Genomic DNA, 10678 nt, shown 5'->3' with positions numbered 1-10678 from the left:
TTTACCTGGTATTATTTGCCAGGCTTTATACCCTGAGTGCAAATGGTAAAGATGGTCTTGCATTTGTCCCTTCACTTTTTTCTCTGTCTTCTCCGCCAGAAGTCTCACTTCCCAGGGTGTCCTCAGCTTGAGCGCAGGCCAGGGCTACCTGTCCTGCAAAGAGAACCAGTGTGGGCCCCAGGTCCTCTGGTGGTAGCCTGTACAGTGGCCCCACTGCCTGACCCTCACTCATCCTGCTGTGTGCAAGGCAGCGAGCAGGACAGAGTGACCCCTAAGGGACTTGTAGTTTCAGGTCAGGGTGGGGAAATGAAAGAAGTGGGTCCAGTGGAGTGGCTCTGGAATCAGGTCCTCCCGGAAGCCCCTTAGATGCACCCGGAAGGATGTGGAGGAGTGAGACAAAGGAGGTGGGTGGGCAGCAGGGAGGCAAGGCAGGGGGAGGGAGCAGGATGGAAGAAGCCTGAGGTTGGTGAGCTGGCTCCTTATGGTCCTACAGGAGGGTCTGTGGACAGAGGAAGAGGAAGTTGGGCTGAGGATATCAGCGGGGGGCCTCCGGATGGTGGCGGGCCTGGGGCCCTATGCTAAGGACTTGGACCTTGTCCTGTAGGCTCTAGAGAGCTTTGGAAGGGCTCTGAGCTGCATGATGAAAACAGGAGCTACCTGCCAAGCCTTGTGCTGAGTGCTTTACATACATCATCCCACGCCACCCTCATAACAGGCCATGGGTGAAGAAGCTAAGCATTGAGGTTGGGTAACTTGCCCAGGGAAATTTGTATGCAGGTCAGGAAGCAACAGTTAGAACTGGACATGGAACAACAGACTGGTTCCAAATAGGAAAAGGAGTTCGTCAAGGCTGTATATTGTCACCCTGATTATTTAACTTATATGCAGAGTACATCATGAGAAACACTGGACTGGAAGAAACACAAGCTGGAATCAAGATTGCCGGGAGAAATATCAATAACCTCAGATATGCAGATGACACCACCCTTATGGCAGAAAGTGAAGAGGAACTCAAAAGCCTCTTGATGAAAGTGAAAGTGGAGAGTGAAAAAGTTGGCTTAAAGCTCAACATTCAGAAAACGAAGATCATGGCATCCGGTCCCATCACTTCATGGGAAATAGATGGGGAAACAGTGGAAACAGTGTCAGACTTTATTTTTCTGGACTCCAAAATCACTGCAGATGGTGACTGCAGCCATGAAATTAAAAGACGCTTACTCCTTGGAAGGAAAGTTATGACCAACCTAGATAGCATATTGAAAAGCAGAGACACTACTTTGCCAACAAAGGTCCGTCTAGTCAAGGCTATGGTTTTTCCTGTGGTCATGTAGGGATGTGAGAGTCGGACTGTGAAGAAGGCTGAGCGCCGAAGAATTGATGCTTTTGAACTGTGTTGTTGGAGAAGACTCTTGAGAGTCCCTTGGACTGCAAGGAGATCCAACCAGTCCATTCTGAAGGAGATCAGCCCTGGGATTTCTTTGGAAGGAATGATGCTAAAAGCTGAAACTCCAGTACTTTGGCCACCTCATGTGAAGAGTTGACTCATTGGAAAAGACTCTGATGCTGGAAGGGATTGGGGGCAGGAGGAGAAGGGGATGACAGAGGATGAGATGGCTGGATGGCATCACTGACTCGATGGACATAAGTCTGGGTGAACTCTGGGAGTTGGTGATGAACAGGGAGGCCTGGTGTGCTGTGATTCATGGGGTCGCAAAGAGTCGGACACGACTGAGTGACTGATCTGATCTGATCTGAACTTGCCCAGAATCATGTACATTTGCCTTCCAGAAAGCCCCACAGGCTGCACTCTGGGAAATGGATCAAAGAACAGAGAAGAGGGAGGAAAGAGCTAGAAGTAATGCAGGGGAGCGTTGGTGCAGGAAGCTCTGGTGTGGAGAATGTTTCCAGAACGCCATCTGGTGGCCAAAGGCAGAGAGGCAGGGAGGTGGGTGGCTGGAGTTCACAAATGTCCACAGCTCCAGGGAGAAGGCAATGGCACCCCACTCCAGGACTCTTACCTGGAAAATCCCACGGATGCAGGAGCCTGGTAGGCTGCAGTCCATGGGGTCGCTAAGAGTTGGACACGACTGAGCGACTTCACTTTCACTTTTCACTTTCATGCATTGGAGAAGGAAATGGCAACCCACTCCAGTATTCCTCCCTGGAGAATCCCAAGGACAGAGGAGCCTGGTGGGTTGCTGTCTATGGGGTCGCACAGAGGCGGACATGACTGAAGCGACTTAGCAGCAGCAGCAGCAGCAGCACAGCTCCAGACCCCTGTTCCTGTGCTGTGTGCAGCACAGCGGAAGGACCTATACCCAGGTGATAATCATTTCTCCTAGTGGGAAGCCAACTGTGGCCGAACACCCACAGAGGGGGATGATAGAATTCAAGATTTTACCTGAGGTTTCTTTTGGTGGGGGAATGCTGCTTAGTTCCTCATCCAGGGAGCGAACCTGTGCCCTCTGCATTGAAAGTACAGAGTCTTAACCACTGAACCACCAGGGAAGTCCCTTATTTGAGTATTCTTCAAAGGGCATGTTTGTGTGTGTGTGTGGCCTTGACTGGGACCCATGGATGCAAAAAATGGACTCAGGTCATGAAAACCTTTGGATTTCATAGGTGGTTTATTATTGTTCTGTTTGTTTTACTCATGTTGGGGGCAGGAAGCTAAGACAACACTTTAAGAATCCAAAGGCAGCAAAGGAAGCACCAGACCTTTTAAAGGCTATTGTCTCTAGGAATGAGGTCCCCGTTTAGTAATATTTCCTCCTCTTTTTTGGCTGCAGGGTCAGTTGATCTTCAGCAGCCACATGTCAAGGGGTAAAACTGGAATTTGTTTGGAAAGCCTACATCATCCTTAGTCTTAAAAATAGATTCAAAGAAGCAGAAGTTGTTTCAAATAGTTGTTTCAAATCCCTAAGTCTGAAATATTTTTAAAAAGAGAGCAGGCTTGGGCTTGGTGCTTGGAGGCCTTGTTCACCACCACCCTTTGGGTTGCTCACACTTGGGTCCATCGCTATAGGGAGAGGTTGGAGACTGAAGTGGGAAGGGTCAGGGATCAGAGGATCTCTTTAAATACCTGATGTCCTGAAGAATCTTGAGGGCTCAGACCAGCAGGGTGAGACTCTGACACTTAAGGGACTTGCAGACCAGTTGGATGAAGGCTAAGATCATTTCCCCACATTAGGAATGTCCTGCTGGGCTGGCTGCCCACCCCCAGGGCTCCCTGTGGATCTGCCTAGCCGCTGCTGTAACCACCACCAAATCAATGCACCACCAAAGCAGCATTGATGAAGCTGGGAGGCTTCATTCTCAAGACCTTTCTGGTTGGGGAGGTGACTGGACCACCTAAGAGTTGCCTCTTTTTTTTTTTTTTTTTTTTCCAGCAAAATCTTATTGAAGTTGGAGGCATTCTAGCCTGGGCCATTGACTGGGAGACTCAAGGACTTGTTCTGGCTCACCTGTTCCTGCCCCACAGTTTGTGGTCTCTGTTGGGGGCAGATCACAGATGTCCAATCCCACCCATCTGGGTGGATTTCTGGGCCCACTGTAGAGAGAAGAATACTTGGCAGGGAGAAATTTGCTAAGAGAGGACTTTTCAGGAAGTGGAAAGGTTTTGTGTCTTGATCAAGAGTGGTATCTCTGAAAAGGGTCCACGTATCATAGTCACTTGAAAAGCTTTTCAAAATACCAGGAACAGGGCAACTCATACTTTCCTTTTTTCCGGACTGCCAAAGAGAATTTTATAATTGCCAGCTCTATTTCTCTCTCTTTGAAAATGCTTCATCTTTCAGATCATTTGGGACCAAGTTGGGGAAGTCGATTAGACCTTTTTGCTGGGAAGAGAGGCCTAATTGATCTGTGTAATAAAAGGGAAAATAGATGAGGGGGAGGGAAATTGGTGAAGGTTGAGGATATTGTGGAGGGGGTACTTTAGAGAACAGCCGAGGCTGTGAAGGAAGTAGGTTGATGATAAAGACTTTCTGATGGATAGTTGTAAACTGTGACTCTCCTTCATGGTTTTCAAGAAAAGTGCAAGAAAGGATTTATAATTTATTTTGTGCTTTAGTTACCACAACACAGCCCCCAAAACTAGACCACATAAATTCTGAGTTAATAAGGGTTACACTTATGTCTCTCTCCCTAATCTTCAGAGAAGAAGAGGGCTACCTCTAGCATGTAGGCTTCAATTCTGATATACTATAGGTCATCCTGGAATGTGAAGTCAAGTGGGCCTTAGAAAGCATCACTACGAACAAAGTTAGTGGAAGTGATGGAATTCCAGTTGAGCTCTTTCAAATCCTGAAAGATGATGCTGTGAAAGTGCTGCACTCAATATGCCAGCAAATTTGGAAAACTCAGCAGTGGCCACAGGACTGGAAAAGGTCAGTTTTCATTCCAATCCCAAAGAAAGGCAATGTCAAAGAATGCTCAAACTACCGCACAATTGCACTCACCTCACATGCTAGTAAAGTAATGCTCAAAATTCTCCAAGCCAGGCTTCAGCAATACGTGAACCATGAACTTCCAGATGTTCAAGCTGGTTTTAGAAAAGGCAGAGGAACCAGAGATCAAATTGCCAACATCCACTGGATCATGGAAAAAGCAAGAGAGTTCCAGAAAAACATCTATTTCTGCTTTATTGACTATACCAAAGCCTTTGACTGTGTGGATCACAATAAACTGTGGAAAATTCTGAAAGAGATGGGAATACCAGACCACCTGACCTGCCTCTTGAGAAATCTGTATGCAGGTCAGGAAGCAACAGTTAGAACTGGACATGGAACAACAAGACTGGTTCCAAATAGGAAAAGGAGTTCGTCAAGGCTGTATATTGTCACCCTGATTATTTAACTTATATGCAGAGTACATCATGAGAAACACTGGACTGGAAGAAACACAAGCTGGAATCAAGATTGCCGGGAGAAATATCAATAACCTCAGATATGCAGATGACACCACCCTTATGGCAGAAAGTGAAGAGGAACTCAAAAGCCTCTTGATGAAAGTGAAAGTGGAGAGTGAAAAAGTTGGCTTAAAGCTCAACGTTCAGAAAACGAAGATCATGGCATCCGGTCCCATCACTTCATGGGAAATAGATGGGGAAACAGTGTCAGACTTTATTTTTCTGGGCTCCAGAATCACTGCAGATGGTGACTGCAGCCATGAAATTAAAAGACGCTTACTCCTTGGAAGGAAAGTTATGACCAACCTAGATACAAAAGCAGAGACATTACTTTGCCAACAAAGGTCTGTCTAGTTCAAGGCTATGGTTTTTCCTGTGGTCATGTCTGGATGTGAGAGTTGGACTGTGAAGAAGGGTGAGTGCCAAAGAATTGATGCTTTTGACCTGTGGTGTTGGAGAAGACTCTTGAGAGTCCCTTGGACTGCAAGGAGATCCAACCAGTCCATTCTGAAGGAGATCAGCCCTGGGATTTCTTTGGAGGGAATGATGCTGAAGCTGCAACTCCAGTACTTTGGCCACCTCATATGAAGAGTTGACTCATTGGAAAAGACTCTGATGCTGGAAGGGATTGGGGGCAGGAGGAGAAGGGGACGACAGAGGATGAGATGGCTGGATGGCATCACTGACTCGATGGATGTGAGTCTGAGTGAACTCTGGGAGTTGGTGATGGACAGGGAAGCCTGGCGTGCTGCAATTCATGGGGTCGGAAAGAGTCGGACACGACTGAGTGACTGAACTGAACTGATAGGTCATTCTACCACACACCCCTTCTCCACCCCAACCTCATTGAGAACCACTGACATAGAGCTTCTTAAACTTGTTATTTATTTTTTTAAATTTTTGGCTGTGTTGGGTCTCTGTTGCCGTGTGCAGGCTACTCATTATGGTGGCTTCTGTTGCTGCAGAGCACAGGCTCTAGGATGTGCAACTACAACTTCAGTAGTTGTAGCTCACGGGCTCACAGAGGTTCTTAGAAGCACTAACAGCCTGGTAAGGGCGAACTCTATAGCCATCAGGCCTTTCTCACCAAGCGTTCTCCTGGTCCCCACCTCTCTCCTATGTCTGTATCAGTGCTCAGCAGAAGCTCTGTGCACACTGGTTCTTCCATATTTCTGCAGGCTCTTCTGCCTGCTTCTTGGATTCTCCCTTTGGTTTGCCTTCCTTCTGACTCCCAGGTGTGGGCATGTCCACCAAATATTCTCTTCAGCCCTCTCTTCTAATTAGGGTTCTTAGCCCAGAAGTAGGTTGCCAGGTTTAACAAATAAAAGTATAGGGTGGGGGCGTCCCTGGGGGCTCAGTGGTAAAGAATCTGCCTGCCAATGCAGGAGACATGGGTTCGATCCCTGATCTGAGAAGATTCCACATGTGGTGGAGCAACTAAGTCCCTGTGCCACAACTACTGAGCCTGTGCTTTAGAGCCTGGGAGCCACAGCTACTGAAGCCCGAGCACCCTAGAGGCTGTGCTCAGCAACAACGTGGCCACCGCAATGAGAATCCCAAGCATCACAACAAGAGAGTAGCCCCCACTTGACGCAACTGGAGAAAAGCCCGTGCAGCAACGTGCACCCAGAACAACCAATAAATAAATTTAAAAAAGATATAGAGTGACTGTTAAATTTGAATTTCAGATAGTGAAAAAACTTAGTGTATTTTTATCTGGCAATCCTATCCAGACGTTAAGTATGACCTCACCACAAGTTCTTCTCTGTTTTCCTTTTTCCTCTTCTTTTTATTTTTAGAATTTTGGTTTACACAGTGAATTTGAAAATCTATCAGTAAACACAAAAATCAAACATATTGACTGGGAGCATCATCTGTGCATGAATATTCAGTGGCTGACTCTGTTGATTGGCCTTGTTATGTATTCAGCATTTCTGGGTGATTGTAGGATGTAACTGTTCTCACACTAAAAGAACCACCCCTGAGGAGGCCTGGATCACATTCATTAATTTATTTGGTCATCTGGTCATTCATTTATTGGGTGGAATTCAGCATGTTCTTCTCCATTTACAAGGTCAGGCTTTTTTGGCAAGGGAAGTAGCTAAATAGCTAAAGTTGACCCATATTTTCCTTTCCTCTAAACCACTGGTTTGGTTTTCTTTCTTCACATAGAATCCAATCAGCTTAATTCTCACCTTGCTTCAGAAAGATTCTTGCAGGAAGGAAAAGGAGTCTTCCCATCGTTACATAAATTCTCATGGGGCTCCCCTTTATAAGTTTGTGACAGCCAAGAGTTGAGCCCGGAGCTCCGAGAGAAACAGCCATACGCTGATTTATGATGGCAGCTGGTGCTAAATCTCACGCCTCTTTCCTTCTTACAGTGCCATGTGACCTTGGGGTTACAAAACTCTTTTCACTGTTATTCAGGGGAATAATAATAAAGTGCCAGGTTGCAAGTATAAACATGATCATTCTGTGCCTATTATTGTAAATCAAATTTTGCCTTGGATCAGAAGCACAGAAAACATTTTTATACTGTCAGCCACTGCAAGCCTTTTTAGGAGTCTGTTTTTATATAACCCTGGGATGACCTGAGGTATTGTTTGAGCTGTACTGACCAGGGAAGCTGGCCACATTGGTTAGTCTGGCTATTTTTCCTTACAGACCTGAGCACTTTCCTTGGGCAAAGTGTTAACCTGATTTAAGCATAGCATTAGGGTTAATAACATGGCTCAGGACTCCAATTGCCTGGGTTCAAAGCCTGGCTTTGTAATTTCCTATCTGTGTGACCATGGCAAACCACTTAACTTGTCTGTGATCAGTCTCCCTGGCTTTAAAATAGGGATGATGATGGTAATATGTTGCAGGGTTACTGTCACGTTTAGCTTACTCCATGCAGAACATTTAGAGTAGCGCATGGGACATGAATAGCACTCTACTTGTTAATTATTCATAATTATGCTTTTAGCTCTCAATTTTTATTTTTGAGTACAAAGCCCCTGTTTTAAAGAAACACCAATTTTTCAGATTTCCAGGTGATAGTAGTACATTTTTTGAGATCCACAGAGTGAGGAAGTATTTAACGACAGGAGATCAGCTGTGAAACTTCTGTACTGGGATGAGGCCTGCCACTATCCAGTCCTGTCCCAGAGTTGGGGCAAGACTTCCCTTCCACACTGCTGCCCCTCTATATGTCAAGGCTTGTTTCAGGAATGCTTGAGAGGGATGGCCATTGAAAAGGAGTCTGGCTCCCCCAGGCAGGTGGGGTGAGCTCAGCAAAGGCTCTGGACACCATTGGATGCCAGTGATGGATGAACCAGTGCAGGTCCTGATGGAAGGCCTGCTGGTCCCTGCAAGACCAGACATATTTTGTGACTCACTTTTGCTTCTCTACCCAATGGCAGGTTGTTGATCTCTGGTCTAGGTCACACAACCCATTCTCTTCTAGCCCTGGACTCCATCATCATCTAGTGTTCATGAGGACAGGGTATGGAGTTAGATCTCTTTCTCTCTCTCTGTGTTTTCATTCTACCTATCATGACATCATAAACTGTAATCCTGACTTCCCTGGGGCCTTCTCTTTTAATTCCTAAAGCCAGAATGGCTTTATTCTGTCTGTATTTCTGTTTCAACAAACCCTAATTCTTTTACAAGCTATATGAGAGGGTCAGACTGATGAGGAATTGGTCCTAATACTATAGGTCACCACTGAATAACACTGGTAAAATCATTTCACCCCTTAGCACCTTAATTTCCTCATTTGTAAAATGGGGAGATACAATTACTTTGGTCATGGGGTCCTGGGTGTTAAAATGAAACAATGCATGTAAAATGCTTAGCACAGCAGAGGATTAGGGATGTAGGGAAAGCTCAATTTAAACTAAATGATGCAAAACCAGGCACATTAAAACCAAAGCTACAAAAATCTTAGAGTCTAAAAAGAAAATTAAGTAAAAAACTCTCTTTATCCAAACCTGACCTCCAAAGTGGACTCTGCTTAGTCCACTTTAAACTTTCATCCAAACTTTTAACGCTGCTTTGAAATTCTTCTATTCCCTCTGTCCTGTGACCTCTGACATGAAGCCATGACATGATGTCACAATCACCTTTTACTTTGACTTTGTGAGAATTTCCTGACCTGGTTCTTTGTCTCCCTCGCTTTTAGCAGCTGGGAGATCTCTGGCTGCATTCATGGTCTCATCTCTGAGCACTCTACAGTAGGGTTTCACTCTTGGTTTTATTTCCTTTGGCTGAATATGAACAATATTAGTGGATGACTTCAAAGATTCTTCTTCCTTCCTTTGTCTTTTTAAGGAGTACATTTCTGGTTTTGATGTCCATTACAGAGATAGTTAGGTTTGTGCTCTGTAACAGTCAAGATTTATAGTGCAGAGGATTAAGACTGATTATTTGCATTTCAAAAATTTCCCTTCTGTGGCAGTCAGGAAGCCCCTCCAGTACCCAATTTTTTCCCACTTGACTTTTCCTTTCTCCTGCATGCAGGACCAGCAATGTAATTTGTGAAGCTCAGTGCAAAATGAAAATGCAGACCTCTTTTTTTCCAGAGTGGCTACTCCATTTTACATCCTCAGAATCAACTCCATTTTACATCCTCAGAATCAATATATGAGGATTCCAATTTCTTTGCCACTTCACCAACACTTGTTATAATCTGTCTTCTTTTTAAAAATTCTTTATTGAGATGTAATTGGCATACAACATTATATTAGTTTCAGGTGTATAACATAATGATCCAATATATGTATGTATTGAGAAATGATTTCTACAGTGAGTGTAGTTAATATCCAACACCATACATACAGATTTTTTTCTTGTAATGAAAACATTTAAGATTTATTCTCAGCAACTTTCATATATAGAGTATTATGTACTATATTCACCATGGTTTCCATAACATCCCAATGACCTATTTATTTTATAATTAGAAGTTTGTGTCTTCACCCACTTGCCACCTCTTGCCTCTGACAACCATCAAACAGTTCTCTGTATCATGAGATTAAAAAAAATTTTTTTTCTTTTTATTACAGTGGTTCTAGTGAGTGTGACGTCTATAGGGTCGCACAGAGTCGGACACGACTGAAGTGACTTAGCAGCAGCAGCAGTGAGTGTGAAGTGGCTTCTAATTGTGGTTTTGATTTGTATTTCCCTGATGACTAGGCAATGCCAAAAAATGCTCAAACTACCACACAATTGCACTCATCTCACATGCTAGTAAAGTAATGTTCAAAATTCTCCAAGCCAGGCTTCAGCAATACGTGAACCATGAACTTCCTGATGTTCAAGCTGGTTTTAGAAAAGGCAGAGGAACCAGAGATCAAATTGCCAACATCCACTGGATCATGGAAAAAGCAAGAGAGTTCCAGAAAAGCATCTATTTCTGCTTTATTGACTAGGCCAAAGCCTTTGACTGTGTGGATCACAATAAACTGTGGAAAATTCTGAAAGAGATGGGAATACCAGACCACCTGACCTGCCTCTTGAGAAATCTGTATGCAGGTCAGGAAGCAACAGTTAGAACTGGACATGGAACAACAGACTGGTTCCAAATAGGAAAAGGAGTACGTCAAGGCTGTATATTGTCACCCTGTTTATTTAACTTATATGCAGAGTACATCATGAGAAACGCTGGACTGGAAGAAACACAAGCTGGAATCAAGATTGCCAGGAGAAATATCAATAACCTCAGATATGCAGATGACACCACCCTTATGGCAGAAAGTGAAGAGGAACTCAAAAGCCTCTTGATGA

Source organism: Bubalus bubalis, chromosome 9, assembly GCF_019923935.1.
Source record: "Bubalus bubalis isolate 160015118507 breed Murrah chromosome 9, NDDB_SH_1, whole genome shotgun sequence".
Taxonomy (NCBI): Eukaryota; Metazoa; Chordata; class Mammalia; order Artiodactyla; family Bovidae; genus Bubalus; species Bubalus bubalis.
Note: the sequence above shows the minus strand (reverse complement) of the source record.